Source organism: Canis aureus, chromosome 23, assembly GCF_053574225.1.
Source record: "Canis aureus isolate CA01 chromosome 23, VMU_Caureus_v.1.0, whole genome shotgun sequence".
NCBI classification, from domain to species: Eukaryota; Metazoa; Chordata; class Mammalia; order Carnivora; family Canidae; genus Canis; species Canis aureus.
In genome coordinates this window covers 33459518-33476954 of record NC_135633.1, presented here as the reverse complement: position 1 = coordinate 33476954, position 17437 = coordinate 33459518, and the positions used below count along the sequence as shown (strand labels likewise).

Genomic DNA, 17437 nt, shown 5'->3' with positions numbered 1-17437 from the left:
AAGGAACTGTTCTTTGAGTTTCTTAGCCCTAACGTGTTCAATAAAAACAGGATTTTGTTTCAACAAATGACTACACTTGTCTGTAGAAGTGTAAGGAGTAATGTAATTCATGAACCTATTTTTTTCTATTCAATCCTACTTTTAAAAAATTAAATTGGAACTAATAATTTGATACACTGATCAGAAAGGTAGGAATAGTCCATAATGATTTTTGCAGGGCATGATAAAGGATGACTACTGCCTTCTAAATCCTATTTGCACTGAAACGGAAAAAAAAAAAACACTGAAAAAATCACGAAAACATGATTTATAATGTTGATCAACCTCCCCTAATTTTCCATAGAATTCATTTGGTGTTACTTTCTCATAAATGTTAATAAACTCAAATAATAGTGCTTATTGAAGCACCATTGTAAATCCCAGCTATTGCCAAACTTCACAAATTGACCTTAACAGTTCCTACTCATAACCTTAGACAGGGGAAGGCATTTGGCTGAATACAGTTAAATGAACAAAGTATTGTACCTCGGGCTATGGGATGGTGAAAGATAAATCCACTGCAAGGCAGGAGACATACATAATAGACTTTGAGCTTTGAAGATCCAATTCTATGCACATTCTTATTACTGTGTAAAGTGTTTTCAAAGTGCTTTATTAAACCAATCAGCGATTATCTATTTTACACTTGCTGCTTACAAGGATTTGTGACAACCTAAAATGCATACTTCTGTGGTCAGTTTTTCACTCTGAGTACAAAACCAGCTCTCCATAGTGTTTATGCCATTTATAGTGTACCAAGATGCCTCTTCATCACAGAAATATGACTGTAACAAGAATCCTTGTTTTATTTTTATTTCCATTCTGTTGATGAGAAAAGAATGAGTCTCTGAGAGATTAAGTGAAGTAATTGGCCAAACTCACCAGGATTTGAACTTAGGTTGTTATACACTAAGTTTCTTTTCCTTTCCATTATATTATTTGGTCTTACATCCTCTGCTTTTTATAGTCTTCCTTCCTTCCTTCCTCCCTTCCCTTCCTCCCTTCCTCCCTTCCCTTCCTCCCTCCCTCCTTCCTTCCTTCCTTCCTTCCTTCCTTCCTTCCTTCCTTCCTTCCTTCCTTCCTTCTTTCCTTCCTTCCTTCCTTCTTCTTCTCTCCTCTCTTCTCCTAATTTTATTTTATTTATGTGACAGAAAGTCAGCCAGAGAGCACAAGTAGGGTGAACAGCAGAGCCAGAGGGAGAAGCAGACCCCCTATGGAGCAGGGAACCTGATAATGGAACTCAATCCCAGGACCCTGGGATCAAGGCCTGAGTTGAAGGCAGATGCTACCTACTGAGCCCCCAGGCACCCCTCTTTCTTTTTTAAAAGGGATCTTTTTCATGCAAATTGCATTTTTCTAATTCTTAATTCTTTTCTGTATAACTTTTATCTCAGTGTTGCTTTAAACATTAAATGATGAAGAAGTGCAATAGATTTAAAGTAATAATAATATTGAAGTTTGCTTTGGACTTTTATTGCAATATAGTTGACATACCATGTTATATTAGTTTTAGACATAAAGTATTATATTAGATTCAAGAACACAACATAGTGAATCAACAATTCTATACATTATGCAACGTTCACCACCATAAGTGTAGTCCCTATCTGTCACCCTACAATACTATTTCAATATTATTGAGTATATTCCCTATGCTGTGCTTTTCATCCAGGAACTTACTTATTTTATAACTGGAATTTTGTTTCTCCTAATCCCCTTCACCTATTTGGCTCATCCCCCCCACCCCACTCTCTTCTGACAACCACTGGTTTGTTCTTTGTATTTATGAATCTGTTTCTGTTTTTTATTTATTTGCTTGTTACATTTTCTTTTACACTCTACCTTTAAATAGTATGTCATTTGTCTTTATCTGACTTAATTCATTTAGCATGATACCCTCTAAGTCCAAGCATGTTGTCATAAAGAGTTGTCATAAATGGCAAGATTTCATTCTTTTTCATGGCTGAGTAGTATTTCATCATGTATGTATACATTATATGTATATATTACCACCTCTTTATCCATTAAACTATCAATGGACACTTAGCTTGCTTCCATAACTTTGCTATTATAAATGATGCTACAATAAACATAAGGCTGCATATATTTTTTCAAATGATATTTTTGTTTTCCTACAGTAATTCCCAGCAGTAGAATCATATGGTAGTTTCATTTTTAATATTTTGAGGACCCTCCATCTTGTGTTCTATAGTGGCTGCATCAATTTACATTCCTACCAGTGCAGGAGGATTCCTTCTTCTCCACATCCTTCCCAATACTTGTTATTTCTTGTCATTTTGATATTAGTCATTCTGATTGGTATGAGGTGACAACTCATTGTGTGTGTGTGTTTTTAAGGATTTTATTTATTTATTCATGAGAAACACCGAGGGAGAGACAGAGACATAGGTAGAGGGAGAAGCAGCGTCTCTGTGGGGAGCCCAATGCAGGACTCGATCCCAGGACTCTGGGATTATGATCCGAGCTGAAGGGGATGCTCAACCACTGAACCACCCAGGCGTCCCCTCAAAGTGGTTTTGGTTTGCATTTTCCTGATGATGAATGATATGAGACATCTTTTCATGTATCTGTTGGCCATCTATATATCTTCTTTGAAAAAAAAAATGTTTGTTAAGGTCCTTTGCCCATTTTAATCAGATTATTATTTTTTTTTGAGGGGGGGTGAGTTGTATGAGTTATTTATATATTCTGGATATTAACCTTTTGTTGGTTGTATCATTTGAAAATTGAGTTGAACAACGTTGGATACACATTAATAGATTTTCATTTTTAATGTGTCCATACTAGTGGCTTTTTTACTTTGTTCTCATTGTCAGATGTTTTTCTAAGCCTACATTCCTTACATAAGTCCTGTTATTATAGCTTTTATAGTATCAGGATGGAGATAATTGTGCATATTTTGTATTCTATTTTTTTAAATTATTTATATAAATAGGGGCCCCTGGGTGGCTCAGTTGGTTAAATGTCTGCCTTCAGCATGGTCCTATCATATATATATAAAGATTTTGGATTTGTGTGTTGAACATAACAAGTATTTAATAAATGTTAGCATTACAGAATGGGTCAAATAAATATTTTTATTTCCACCGTACATATAAAAATTATTTTCACAGTATACCTTAGTCTATTAATTGTGCAATAGCATTGTGGCTACAAAATCAGCATATATACCTGGGACGCCTCAGTGGCTCAGTGGTTGAGCATCTACCTTCGGCTCAGGATGTGATCCCAGAGTTCTGGGATCGAGTCCTGCATTGGATTCCTGTATGGAGCCTGCTTCTCCTCCCTCTGCCTATGTCTCTGCCTCTCTGTGTGTCTCTCAAGAGTAAAAAAATGGAATCTTTAAAAAAAAAAACCCATGCATACCTTGATTAAAAATACTTTATTACTAAAAAAAACTAACTTTCATCGGAGCTTTTATTCAGTTATAGTCTTTTTGCTGGTGGTATGTCTTGCTCCTTGATGTTGATGACTACTTACTGGTCAGGTAGTTGCTGAAGGTTAGGGTGGCTTATTACCCACAGTAGAACTACATTCAAAATTAGAGTCCATCGTCTCAAACCCTGCTGCTGCTTAATCAATTAAGCTTATGTAACATTCTATTTGTTGTCATTTCAACAGTCTTCATGGCATCATCACCAGCAGTAGATTCCATCTCAAGAAGCCACTTTTGGGATGCCTGGTTGGCTCAGTCGGTTAAACATCTGCCTTCTGTTCAGGTCATGATCCCAGGGTCCTGGGATCAAGCCCCATGCCAGCCTTCTTCTACCTCTCCCTCTGCTGCTTCCCCTACTTGTTCTCTTTCTCTCTCTCAAACCAATCAATAAATCTTAAAAAACAAAACAAAACAAAAAACTACTTTCTTTGTTCATCCTTAACAAACAACTCTCATCTGTTCAAGATTTATCATGAGATTGCAGAAATTCAGTCACATTGTCAGGCTGCCCTTGTAATTCCAATTCTTCTACTAGTTCTACCATATGTACAGTAACAGCTTCCACTCATCTTGAACCCCTCAAAGTCATTCATGAGGGCTGGAATCAACTTCTTCCACACTCTTGTTCATGTTGATATTTTGACCTTTCCAATGAACCATGAATGTTAGCATGGCATCTAGAATGGTGAAGCCTTTCCAGAAGGTTTTCAATTTACTTTGCCCAGATATATCAGAGGAATCACTATCCATGGAAGCTACAGCCTTATGAAGTATATATCTTGAGTATTAGTGTTGAAATTCAAAATTATTCCTTGATTCATAGACTGTGTTATGGTTGTTGTATTAGCAACTGTGAGAAAAAAAAATACCTCCTCATTGTACATCTCTATCAGAGCTCTTGGGTAACTAAGTGCATTGTCAATGAGCAGTAATATTTTAAAAGGAGTTCTTGTTTGTTGTGTGTTTTTTATTTGTTTGGTTTTTTTGAGCAGTAGATCTTAACAGGGGGCTTCAATTATAATGACAGTTGTGTTGCAAACAGATGTGCTCATTCAGGCCTTGCTGTTCCCATAGAGCACAGGCTATGTACATTTAGCTTACTTCTTCAGAGCCTTAGGATTTTCCAACCAGTAAATGAGCACTGCTCTCAACTCCAAGTCACCACCTGCATTAGCCCCTAACAAGAGAGTCAGCCTGTCCTTTTGAAGCTTTGAAGCCTTGAAGCCAGGTATTGACTTCTCTAGTTATAAAAGTTCTAGATTGCATCTTCCCTTATAAAGCAGTTATATCTCATTGAAAATCTGTTGAGTAGAGCTACCTTCATAAATTATCTTAGCTGGATCTGGATAACTTGCTGCAGATTCTGCATCAGTATTAGCTGCTTCACCTTTCACTTTTATGTTATAGAGATGACATCCCTCCTTAAAACACATGAACCAAACTCAGCTATATTCAGACTTTTCTTCTGCAGCTTGCTCACCCTCTCTCAGTCTCCACAGAATTGAAGAGAGTTAGGACCTTGCTCTGGGGGTTAGGCTTTGGCTTTAGGGAATTTTGTGGCTGGTTTAATCTTCTATCCAGAGCACTAAAATGCTCTCTATACCTGCAATAAGGTTGTTTTGCTTTATCATTCCTATGTTCACTGGAGTAACACTTTTAATTTTAATTTCCTTTGAGGAGTTTTCCTTTGCATTCAGAACTTGGCTGATTTCTCTAAGAGGCCTAGCTTTTGGCCTATCTTGGCGTTTAGCGTGCCTTCCTCACTAGGAAGCTTAGTTTTTCCTAGCTTTTGATTTAAAGGGAGAGAAACGTGTGACTCTTCCTTTCATTTGAACACTTAGAGGTCATTGTAGGGTTATTAATTGGCTTAATTTCAAAATGTTGTATCTCAGGGAACAGGAAGGCCCAAGGATAGGGAGAGAGAAGTAGAGCAACTGGTTGATGGAGCAGTCAGTACACACACAATGTTTACAATTAAGTTTGCTGGTTTTTATAGGCACCATTTTTGGAGCCCTAACACAATTATAATGGTAACATCAAAAGTCAGTGATCATAGATCACCATAACAAATACAATAATAATGAGAAAATTTGAAATATTGCAATAATTACCAAAATGTGACCTAGAGAAACTAAGTGAACAAACATTGCTTAAAAAATGGTGCTGACAGATGTGCTCAAAGCAGATTTGCCACAAATCTGCACTTAGTAAAAAAAAGCAATGTCTGCAAAGCACAATAAAGTCAAGCACAATAAAATGAGGCATGTCTGCAATTGATGACCATGGTAAGGATTACATTAAATAATGCACATGGAGTGATGAATAAGGACCTGACATTTAATAGATGTCCAATAAATATTAAAACATGAGATACAGTGACATGCAATAAAGCCAAACACCCACATAGGCATGATATGAATTAGCAACAATGACTATAGAAGATATTTTTTATTCATTCATTCTTTAGTTCATTTATTCCATTCAGCAGTCTTTATCACCAATTTTGTGCTTGGCAGGGATCTTATATACCAAGGGGAAAGCAAAGTTTAATAAGACTGGGTTTCTTCCCTATAGATAGTCTTTATTATAAGATCTAGGTATCTGTTGGTAAATTTCAGAGTCCATGAATTCTCTAAAATAATATATAAAAATGAATATTTTTTCCTTAGGAATAATATCTGTTGTTTTCATCAGCTGTTTTGAGGCACTTCTAGAGATCTCAGTTTAGAAGAAATGGTGCACCTTGATCCATAATTATAACTTTGGCTGCACTACTGATCCCCAGTTACCTAGACTTTGAATTCCAGGATAACTGGACCCAAGTTCTAGATTCCTTCCCTGGCTGTTCTCTGACTCCACTTAAACCTCAGATTCCACATTTATAAAACTGGGATGGTAGTACCTACCTCTCAGGCTTGTGTCAATAATACATATCAAAAAGAATCTCAGTATATGACAACTTTGTAGGTTTTCAAAAATAAGGGTTCCTTTCACATTGGTTTCTATCTCAGACAGAAGGGTACCTTCCTCATCCAAGATCAGTCACAGCTTATTGATTGATTGTCACTGGTCAAAATCCTGTGCTTCAAAGAATATCACATGTAAAAGTGATATAAAAGTGAAAACACGATTAATGATCATTAAAACAGAAAGGGTTGGGTCATACTCCTCTCCATGTCATAATTCATATACATTAGGTCGTACACCTTCTATTGTACCAGCAGTTGCCTGTTTCTTTACTTGTAATTACTATCATAATTGTGTGGCATAGTGATTCAGATCTCAGTTTCCAGGTACATAAGGTGTGATAAGTGACACAAGTGCACATTTATCTATAAGATATTTCTCACAGAAAGAGGAGACTGTGGAAGTTCAAGTTATATAGCAGCACAGACTAGAACACCTCATAGGAAGAAAAGGGCTGCTGAGAGCCATAGAACTGTATACAAATGCTGATGAGTAAGAACAAAGTGGTTATATGATGGTGGAGGGATGTTTTATAGAATAATTAAATGTCTCTGCAAGAAAATAGAATCATCATTGGACAAATATCGAATCGTTATTGTAATGTAACAAAAACACGTTAGGGTCTTCCTATTACTATTTCAGACCATCTTAGCCACTGCACACATTTTATCTCCCCTCAGTGAAAATCTGTAACAGCCACCAGCTTTTATGTCATAGAGCCAGTGTTATGAAAACTCAGATCAGCTCAGCCTATGGATCCAAAGTGGTCATGGTAACCTCTATACCTGAGTTCTCTAGGTGACCAAAACCCGGCCTCTCAATTGCCAGAACCTGTCATAAAGTGGAAATTTTTCATGAATAGATTTCTTTTCTTTTCTTTATAAGTATTTTGAAAATAATTTGACATTTTACAGTTTGCATAGAATATTAATGGTAATATTTCCTATGACAAGTGATAGTCCCATTTACCACTGGAAAAAGCACAAATTCCTTACCACTATACATGTACATATACACATAAATATATACATACATTTCTATTAGGGACCTAAATAAATATATGGAGACACAATGATGAAGAAACATTTTGTGGGCTCTACCTTTAGTGAGCTTCTGGTCTGTTGAAGAAGTCAAAACAGTTACAACTGAAGTAGGAATAGTAAATGTGGGATGGGAAATCCATGATAATATGGGATCACATAACAGGAGCATCAAATGCAGATTTAGAGACTTGGGGAAGACTTTTCAAAAGAGATAACACCAAAATGACCTTAAACATGATTGAAGGAAAACACTTACCCTGATAGATGGAGGTTAGATGCAAAGGACCAGAGACAAGTGAGGCATGTGATATATTCTAGGAAATGGAAACACTTCAGTATGAATAGGGTATAAATCAGTAAGTGGACAGGACATTGTAAAGAGATTATGGTAGAAAGGGAAATAGAATAACTTTGAATAAGAAAAGACATAGAATTGTACACTACTCTATGAAAACTTCTCAAACCTTTCAGATAAATGCCCATTATTCCCTTACTCCCCAAGTGTCCAGAGACCCATGGATCAATGTGCCTAGAGAAAAACAATAATTACTGTTTGTTGTTTGCATGGTAGGCATGGGGTGGTCTTTGGTCATTTCTCACTTTTCATTCTAGTGGAGAAAATAGTCAACAAGTAGAGCAATAAGTATATAATATAATATTAAAAATCAATAAAGGGGGATCCCTGGGTGGCTCAGCAGTTTAGCGCCTGCCTTTGGCCCAGGCCGTGATCCTGGAGTCCCGGGATCAAGTCCCACGTTGGGCTCCCGGCATGGAGCCTGCTTCTCCCTGCTCCTGTGTCTCTGCCTCTCTCTCAATCTCTGTGTCTATCATGAATAAATAAATAAATAAATAAATAAATAAATAAATAAATATTTAAAAATCAATAAAGTATGAAGAAAATTAATGCTTGGTGACTTAAATCAAATGAAAATGGTTTAAAATGGGTCCTTTAACAGTTATTTAAAATTAATTCTATTTCCTTTAAGTCAGGGAGCTTTCTATATAGAATATTAGAGTCTTTCTAATTGGATCCAGTAAGACTTTTTACCTACTAATGACATTTTTGTTTGTTTATTTTATTGTCCACTATTCTAATACATAGAATAGATCATATTCCACCTATCTAACACCATGCAGATTATAAATTACTTTGATTCAGGAGGTTAAGAATTAGATGGAAAATAAATCATTCTTTGTATCATTTGTATTATTCTAATAAAAGAAACACTTCATTTTCCATTAACTTTATTGTTCCATTAATTATGTAAGTGTATAAAATGCATGCCGTATCACAACCTAAAGTGGCATGCTGCTAAATTATGGTTAATAACAGAAACTTCTAAAAAAAGGAACTATAACTACTATAAAGCATATGAGTAAGACTAAAAATTAACTTCATTCTTTATTCTTTTTAAAAAACTTTTTTTCCCCAAAAGGGGAATAATGGGGAATAAATTTGATCAAAATAAAACTCCACAGTTCACTCATTTGTTGAGCTAAGAGGAGAGATCTCCATCTTCATTGATCTACCACTGTTTCTTCTGTTAATAATTTAATTCATCTCTCAGTTTCCAAAGTAATTTACCTTCTCTAGTATAGTTTGAAGGTATAGAAGCATGCTTTCTTATTCACATTGATTTATATGTTAAAACTAAATGATGGAATTATTGCTTATGATTCTTTGACTAGCTGCTATAGAATGTGATGCATACATATATTTAGAAAGCTTTCTAGTACAATTCAGTTACAGGAACGAAACACAGATTATGTTATCTCCTGACCATTTATCCTACCTGGAGTCTTAGAGAGTTTTTAGTTTTATATTTATTCTTCAACAGTGTGTATAAAGGATGCACTAAAAGCTGCTGGTTTCTCAACAACATCATGGTCACAGTTAGTTAAATATTTAATGCCGCCAAGTACAAGGTAGGGCATGCAATGAGCATGAACTAGACTATAAAAACCACTGTAATGGGTTTAGATCCCTTGGGTCTCCAATGTGCCCTGTACTGATACAGTAAATGAGGGAAAAGTCTCATCAAGATGCACGTTTAAATAGGAATCTGTCCTGCCATATCCGTTGACAAGATTAATTATAGATCTCTGAACCTGATGTGTTTCTTAATATCTTGAATTCCTTTTCTAGTATGCAGTCAAGTTGCAGAATTTGTTATAGCTTTGTGTAATTCTGGATAATTCTCTTTACCAAGGTAACACTTTTCAATATATTTTAAGTCTTAATGACTTAACTGAGTATCTGATAAAAGTTTCCATTAGTGATTTGCCAGTAGTTCTTCCATTTGTTCATTGAAATTAAGATAATCCTTTACAAGAGTAACAAAATTCTGAAAGAATGTAAGAGCTCTCTTAAGGAGAAAATTCAGCCATTTTCTCTAGTGTGTATCTTCAAATGAAAAGATGAAACAGTAAATACGGTAAAAATTGTTAAGATATTTTGCTTTGTGCTCCACATAATCTGCCTTAGGCAATATGTAAAGAAAAAATATCCAAATTATTTTTAAAGCTGAAATTATGGTGGTGGTAGATTCAGTACACCATTTGTATTAAAAAGTATATAGGTTATATATCAAAGAAATTTAAAGCACAAGTTTATGGTGAAACAGACGTAGAACTGAGTCAAGTTATCTGTGTTTACTAATTGGGTAAAGTTATTTAATGTTTTTTGATCTTTAGTTTTCTCAGGTATAAAACAGAATAGGTAAACCAACTGTTTGGATTTGTTATGATGATTACATCGTATGATTCACGAAAGGTGATTATCACAATGCTTGGTCCATCACAATCACTAAATGCCAGCTTAAAAATAAACAGCTCTTTCCCTCTTTACTGTGAGAGGAGTTTTAGCCATGTCCGCCCACTTGCAATGGATGGATGATAATGCAGAACAGCTCCAACTTCCTGGTCAAGAAGAACAAACAGACATACAGCACAGAATCCCATAATCTGAAGCTTGCAACTCCTTCTGCCACGAAAAGCTGATTCACTGCAAGACTATGGGCATGGAGCTGCCAGCCTATGGCCAATGTGTAGTGGTAGTCATTAATTGGAGATCTGACCAGCAAACCCCACCACTTCCTATGTGTGGACCACCATTAGCAAGAATGCCCAGGCCATCCTCAGCAGTATCAGGCACATGATCTGCAAGAACAAGTACAGCTCAGATCTGCACATAGCTGGCATTTGCAGAGCCAGCACCATCCTGCCTAGCCAGAAATTTGTGATGGTGAGGAGGAAGGCACTGCCTCACCAAGAGCTTCTGAGTCCTTGCCCCTTACCTTCAAAGCAATAAAGATGTCAACCACCTAAAAACAAATAAAAGTAAACATAATACCTCAGAAAATTTGAAATATTTTCCTAGGCTTTCTATTGACCGCATCATCTTAATTGTGAATCTAAGAAGCAAGCTTCATAAAAATCTTTACAGTTGATCCTAATGAAGACTCAGATGTCTTTGTTTTATTGTGATGCATCTTCATAATGGATTCCTGAGGGGAATATTTATTAATGAATTGCATTCAGTACTCTTAAACAAGAAATCAATAAGCTTAGCCAGGTTTTATTTTTCTCCTATTTTCCTTAATATCTAGGATAGTACTCTTAGTTGCAGGACATAGTAGCTAATTAACTCTCATCATCTGAGCTTACATCTTCCCATGATATGGTCCAAGCTCTTTGCTCTCTTCAAGTGTGCACTGCCAAATACTGTCCCTTCCCGCCACCAACTTGACCTATCTACTTCATTCATGATTCCATTTTTCTTTCTAATCATGCCCAGTACTCTGGTGATAATGATGCATAATCCTCCTCTCAGTTTAGGGGTGGACTGGCCAGCCGTATCTCAATATAGAGAAAGAGAGAGTCCAGACACTGGATGCCCTCTTGCAAGGCAGCTTACATAGTCACCCTGGAATAGAGGTGAAGCAATGTTCAGGGTAGTTGATGAAAAATACCTTAGACTGAGTTTAAGCTGGGTGGAAATCTATAAGAAAGGAGATGGTCAAAAAAGAAGTAAGGGATAATGCTAAGGGGGTAAAGCTAGTGGATCAGAATCAGGTCAATGCATGATGGATATAATATTTGTCTTATTAGTTTATTATAGTTCTTTAGGGTGGGAAGACACCCTTAAAGGGCCTGAACTAGACTGGACAATAAGCAAGCTGGTTGTCATCTTCATCAAAATTCTTAACACCATCATTAATGTCATCATCACCACCACCATCATCATCATCATAATCTCATTTTCAGAAAAATAGGAATGTGTATCACTGTTATATTAAAACAGTCAAACAATAGGTTAAAGCAAAACTTGGCTATTATTTTGTAATCTTTATTCAGGCAAGTTACTGAATGATTATAAATTGATTTTGCTGAGATATAGTTCACCATTTTATTTTATTTATTTATTTTTTAAAGATTAATTTATTTGAGAGAGAGAGAGAGAGAGAAATCGAGGGAGAGTGCATGAGAGCATGAGCAGAGGAAGAGGCAGAGGGAGAGAGAAAATCCACCAACAGATTCCCCACTGAGTGCAGAGCCTGACTTAGGGCTTGATCCCAGGACCTTGAGATCATGACCTGAGCCAAAACCAAAAGTTGGCTACTCAACTGACTGAGCCACCCAGGCATCCTAAAGTTCACCTTTTAAAATGTGTAGTTCAGTGGTTTTAATCTTCCTTTCCATCTATGCCTTAGCAATAGCCTTTCTTACTATTTTGCCATGTCTTGAAAACTTGTGGATCTGATTCCTAGTCAGTCAAAATTTACTAATGTGAGTGTGTTAGTTTCTTAGTGTTGCTGTAACAATTTGTGGCAAATTTAATGGCTTAAAACAACACAAATTTAGTATCTTGCATTTTGGAGGTCTTTTTAAGCTATAATCAGTGTTAGCCAGGTTGCATTTCTTCTGGAGGCTTTATGAGGTATCCATCTCCTTGCCTTTTCCAATTTCCAGAGGCTACCAACATGGTTTGCTCATAGCCCCTTCCTTCATCTTCACGTCTTCAAATTCTCTTTTCTTCTTGCCTCCCAACTTACAGTTATAAAGATCTTTGTGGTTACTTTGAGCCCACCCAGATGATCCAGGATAATATCTCCATCTTTACATCTTTAACCACATCTACAGAGTCCCCTTTGTTGTGTAAGGGGACATTCACAAGTTCTGGAAATTAGGATGTGGACATCTTTAAGGAGTGAGTTGTCACTCAGTCTACCACACTGAGATTTGTGTGAATCTTTTCCTTTGCATAGATAATACTGTTTTATAATATACATTTAAAATATATACTGTTTTAAAATATACATTTTTTCATGTTTAATGAGGTTCTTTATCTCTACAAAATTTCCTTGAACACTACTCTGGGATTTCATAGCCTATAAAATTTAAAAGCCCTTCTTTAAGAAGGATGCTAATTGTCAGGGAGCTTACACTGCCCTATACTGTGACAGCCCCATCTTCAATGAATTCCTTTTAGTGATTTCCATAAAATATACCCATCACATTAGTTGGGAGTTTTGCTTGCTTTACTGAAAATTTGGAAGTTTGTGGTCATGACTATTAATCTCATTGATTCCTTCCTTCTTTTTTTTTTCACTACTGCTATCCCTTTCCCTCTTCTTGTTCAGCCTGTCACTCAGATATCCTGGCATCTTCAAATTCTTCTCTGTCTTGCAGAGCAGTTCATTTTGAACAACTTCAGTTATCAAACTTGAAAAATGGCAACAAGTCACATCAGAACAAGGGGCCTCCACTGAAGCCACCTCTCTTGAGATGGCTGTGTTTATAGTTGGCAGAATTATAATTATAAATATAATGCTATGACTAATTATAAATATCATGCTATGACTTATATAGAATCATTATCATAGATAATTGAAAGATGATGCAAAACATTTTCAGCTATTTGGACACATGTAAAATACATGTCTGAATATTGTCACATACTAGTGTTCGTCACTCATTAAGTTTGCTTAAATACTCTCTGTTTATCAGTAATTTTGTTAACTACAGATCCAATAGACAACAAAGCATAAGATTTTTATTCCATTGGCTCATATTTTTATTGATTCATGTTACCATTGTCTAGCCATATCTTTTGTTTGCTATCACCTTTGGTGAACTTTCTTGTACCTACCCATAGGTGATGGTCAATGTAAATTGATAACAATAGAAGACCTAAGCTTGACACTACTGTAAGTGGTGTTCATTAACTTATTCCCAGTTACTGTGGAAATAGCAATATTAAAATAGGAGATTTTGGAAAGATAAACTTTCTTAATAGGCTTCTTAAAGACATATCTAACATAAAGAGATCTCATAATTCTCAGTTCTATGCATTCATAGTATATTTGTACCTCAAATGGTCATTTTGCTAATCAATAATCCACTAATTTCACCAATGCAAATTTTTTAAAAAATATTTATTTACTTGAGAGAGAGTGAGAGACCACAAGCAGGGAGAGTGGCAGAGGGAATGGAAAAGGGAGAAGGAGAAGCAGGCTTCCACCAGGCAGGGAGCCTGATGTGGGGCTTGATCCCAGGACTCTGGGATCATGACCTGAGCCAAAGTCAGATGCTTAACTGACTGAGCCACTTACATGCCCCAATGCAAATTTATTTTTGACATTCATCAGGTAATTATCAAAGTCTCAGGTGAAGATGAAGATGTATAAAAGAACCCCTTGTAGTTGACTCTGATCTTTTTTTTTTTTTTTTTTAAATTTTTTATTTATTTATGATAGTCACACACAGAGACAGAGAGAGAGGCAGAGACACAGGCAGAGGGAGAAGCAGGCTCCATGCACCGGGAGCCCGATGTGGGATTCGATCCCGGGTCTCCGGGATCGCGCCCTGGGCCAAAGGCAGGCGCCAAACTGCTGCGCCACCCAGGGATCCCGACTCTGATCTTTTTGATATGATGCCAAGTGAACACCATAGAATGTGGATTTTAATTAGGGTAACAGATTTCTATCTAAAACTAATAGCATTCATAATATCACACCATTAATAGCAACTTACATATCTCTATACATATATGTATGTATATATATGTATGTTTACATGTATGTGAGTATCTATGTTGTGTGCATGTATGTTTCTATAATGTCTTCTCTTCCAGGGGCCATCTGTTCTCTAGAATTAGGGTTAAACATTTATGACCTCGGTGGTTCCTTTAAGTTCTCCAGAAGTAATCCATCTTCTGGGAAGCTGTTATTTTCATCCTATTCACATTTTGCTTTCAATTGCATCTTCAGTTCAAAACTTATTTGTAGAAATTTTGTATAAAAAATAAAGTTTATATGAAATAATTCAGACTTGTTAATTTGAATACTATAATTAGTAGATCATTTTCATGTGATATTTTCCCTTCCCAAATAATTTATGAACTCATCTACAGAAAGAATTTTTATTTTTAATTGCTCAAATATATTGTGATTCATATCACAAATATTTAGTGGCATTAAAGCTAGGTTCTTTCCATTCTCTCTTTTTGCATTTCCATGCCCGCAGTTAACTGGACTCAGTACCCAGTGCATACACTGTAAATGCTGAATGACTGGAAAACATCCTATTATGAAGCCATCATTACTGAAGTTTGCAGGTTTCTTTCCCTAATTTCAAAATGCCTTTTTTCATTTTAGGTCACTCCAGGTAGCTGTCTTATCGCATCAATTCTCTGTCGATTCTCACTGCACGTGGTGAAGAAGAAATCACTGAATCAGGTATGGTTTCCAGTACCAAAAAGTACCTACTCAAAATTAAATCCATATACTACACATCACAGTGAAACTTCAAAAATATTCTTACAATTAAAAAAAAATATTCTTACAATAGAACTTGAGGCAATTGATTTTAGAAATTACTAGAAGTAGGGACCATTTTTTTCTGTACTACAAGATCTCTTTTGTGGAAAAGAAACTATTTATACAAGTACTTGTTAAAGCTTCTACATTGCAATTTACTCCACCTAATAATTACCCTATCAACACATATTCTGTCTAAATGTCTTTAGTCACAGTCCTTCTAATGTAATCTGGGTGTTCATTGTTCTTCTGTTTGATATGCACTGGAAGCTTGCAGCATCTTATTCTAATCAGTATTTGAATGCATTGTCTGTTGAAATGAAAGTAACAATGATTAGTAGGACAGATGTTTCGCTTGAATGTGAAAATGTAGGGGTTAAAACCACAAATTAAACTGAATATTCACAGTCTTTGCATGCATTTTTCAAGATGGCGGAATACAAATTTTTGTGTAGTAGAAATCAGGTACCAGTCAAAGTTTTAAAGATCTATGACCTACAAAATAGCTGGTGTTTGGAAACAATACTGTCTACTCTGGAGAATAGACACAGAACTCTAATATGCTGGTAACATGAAATATTATTTGCCTAAATGGATGGTGATTTTGACAGAGACTAGGAGAAATGGAAATGGAAAACAGAAAAATCAGAATTTCATGCTGGGTGCATCAGTGCCATCAGTATATTAACAAAGGATTAGAAGAGCCTATGAATGGATTACATTATTTGTTAGTGTATTATTATAGTGTATTATTATTTTTGTTACTATTAGATGTATCTCTGCCTTTTGATGGAAAATTCTGTAAGATTCAGTTGCTTATGACATTTAATTGGCAAAATAGGAAGATTACATAATAGAAATCTAATTTATCTGATATTGATAATGTTTATCTCCTGTTTCTAAGGATATTCCTTAGTTAATATTTTTCACTGGGATTTCTAAATTATGAGGCCATGAGAAAATTTTTTAAAAAATACATAATGTATGTGTCAATGAACTAAATTTAATTTCTCAATTAAAATAATTGAGACCAAGATGATTCCTGTTTTCATTTATATGTAAAAAGTGCAAATCTTCCTCTACTTACCATGATGTTATGTCTGGATAAATCCATTATATGTTGAAAATATCTTTAAGTTGAAAATAAATTTAACACATCTAACCTAATGCACTCATAAACATGCTCAGAACATTTACAGTAAGGGAAAATCATCCAACACAAAATCTATTTTATAATAAAGTGTTGAATGCCTTATGTAACCTATTTCATACTGTGGTGAAAGTGGAAAGTGGAATAGTTATATGGGTATAGGATGGTGTAAATATGTTAGTTGTGTACCCTGGTGATCTTGGGGCCAACTGGGAGCCCGAGCTCACTGCCATTATGTAACATCTTGAGAGAATATCATAACACATGTCACTAGCCTAGGAAAAGATCAAAATTCAAAATATGGTTTCTACTGGATGTGTATTACTTGTACACCTTCTTAAAGTTAAAAAAAAATCCTAATTCAAACCATCCTACATCAGGGATTGTCTGTATTGTAACTTATACATAAAGTTTGTGGTTATCCCTTCTCACAGCCTTCACAAATACTCGCTGCAAACAGGTAATGTATACAGCCACAGAATACAGATGAATAGGCCCACTTGGTGGAGGGCACCTAGTTAGTTAACATCCCAAGGAAGAGCAACAGGATCAACTATAAAACCCTGATTTACAGTGAAAATTACCACCACTTCAAGAGGGATATCGTCTGATTTCTAACTCGAGTAGACATAGTGATCAAGGTGATTTGGGGTGGCCCCTAATTTTTTTCTAAATTGCTTGAACAGTTAATAAGAAGATGGGTGACTGTCTTTGGATTAAAAGGGTTCCTCTGTCTACTGACCTGCTCAGAGATTATACAAAATCACTTTCTAGGTCTCTTTAGATTATGGCCCATGGAGCTAATCTTCATTAAAGGTTTCTTCACATAGAACTAAGAGGTTTAAAATGAAGCATCTCTGGAGTCAGTACCCATGATTAAGAGGTTATTAGTTCAAGAAGGTGGCTCTATGGTGGTTTTCAGTGTTTCATGTTTTCCTTCCCTACTTCAAAATCTTACCAT

General features: G+C 35.8%; 1 protein-coding gene and 1 pseudogene across 1 annotated transcript in view; both read left to right on the top strand.

Moving 5' to 3' along the window:
- TENM4 (teneurin transmembrane protein 4) overlaps positions 1-17437 on the top strand; it is a 2712352-nt gene that overhangs the window by 600204 nt on the left and 2094711 nt on the right. The window contains exon 4 of the mRNA XM_077867222.1: positions 15165-15245. The gene's annotated coding sequence lies outside the window, so the exon portion shown is untranslated. The remainder of the gene's footprint in view (positions 1-15164; positions 15246-17437) is intronic.
- LOC144295187 (large ribosomal subunit protein eL28 pseudogene) lies at positions 10374-10816 on the top strand (annotated as a pseudogene).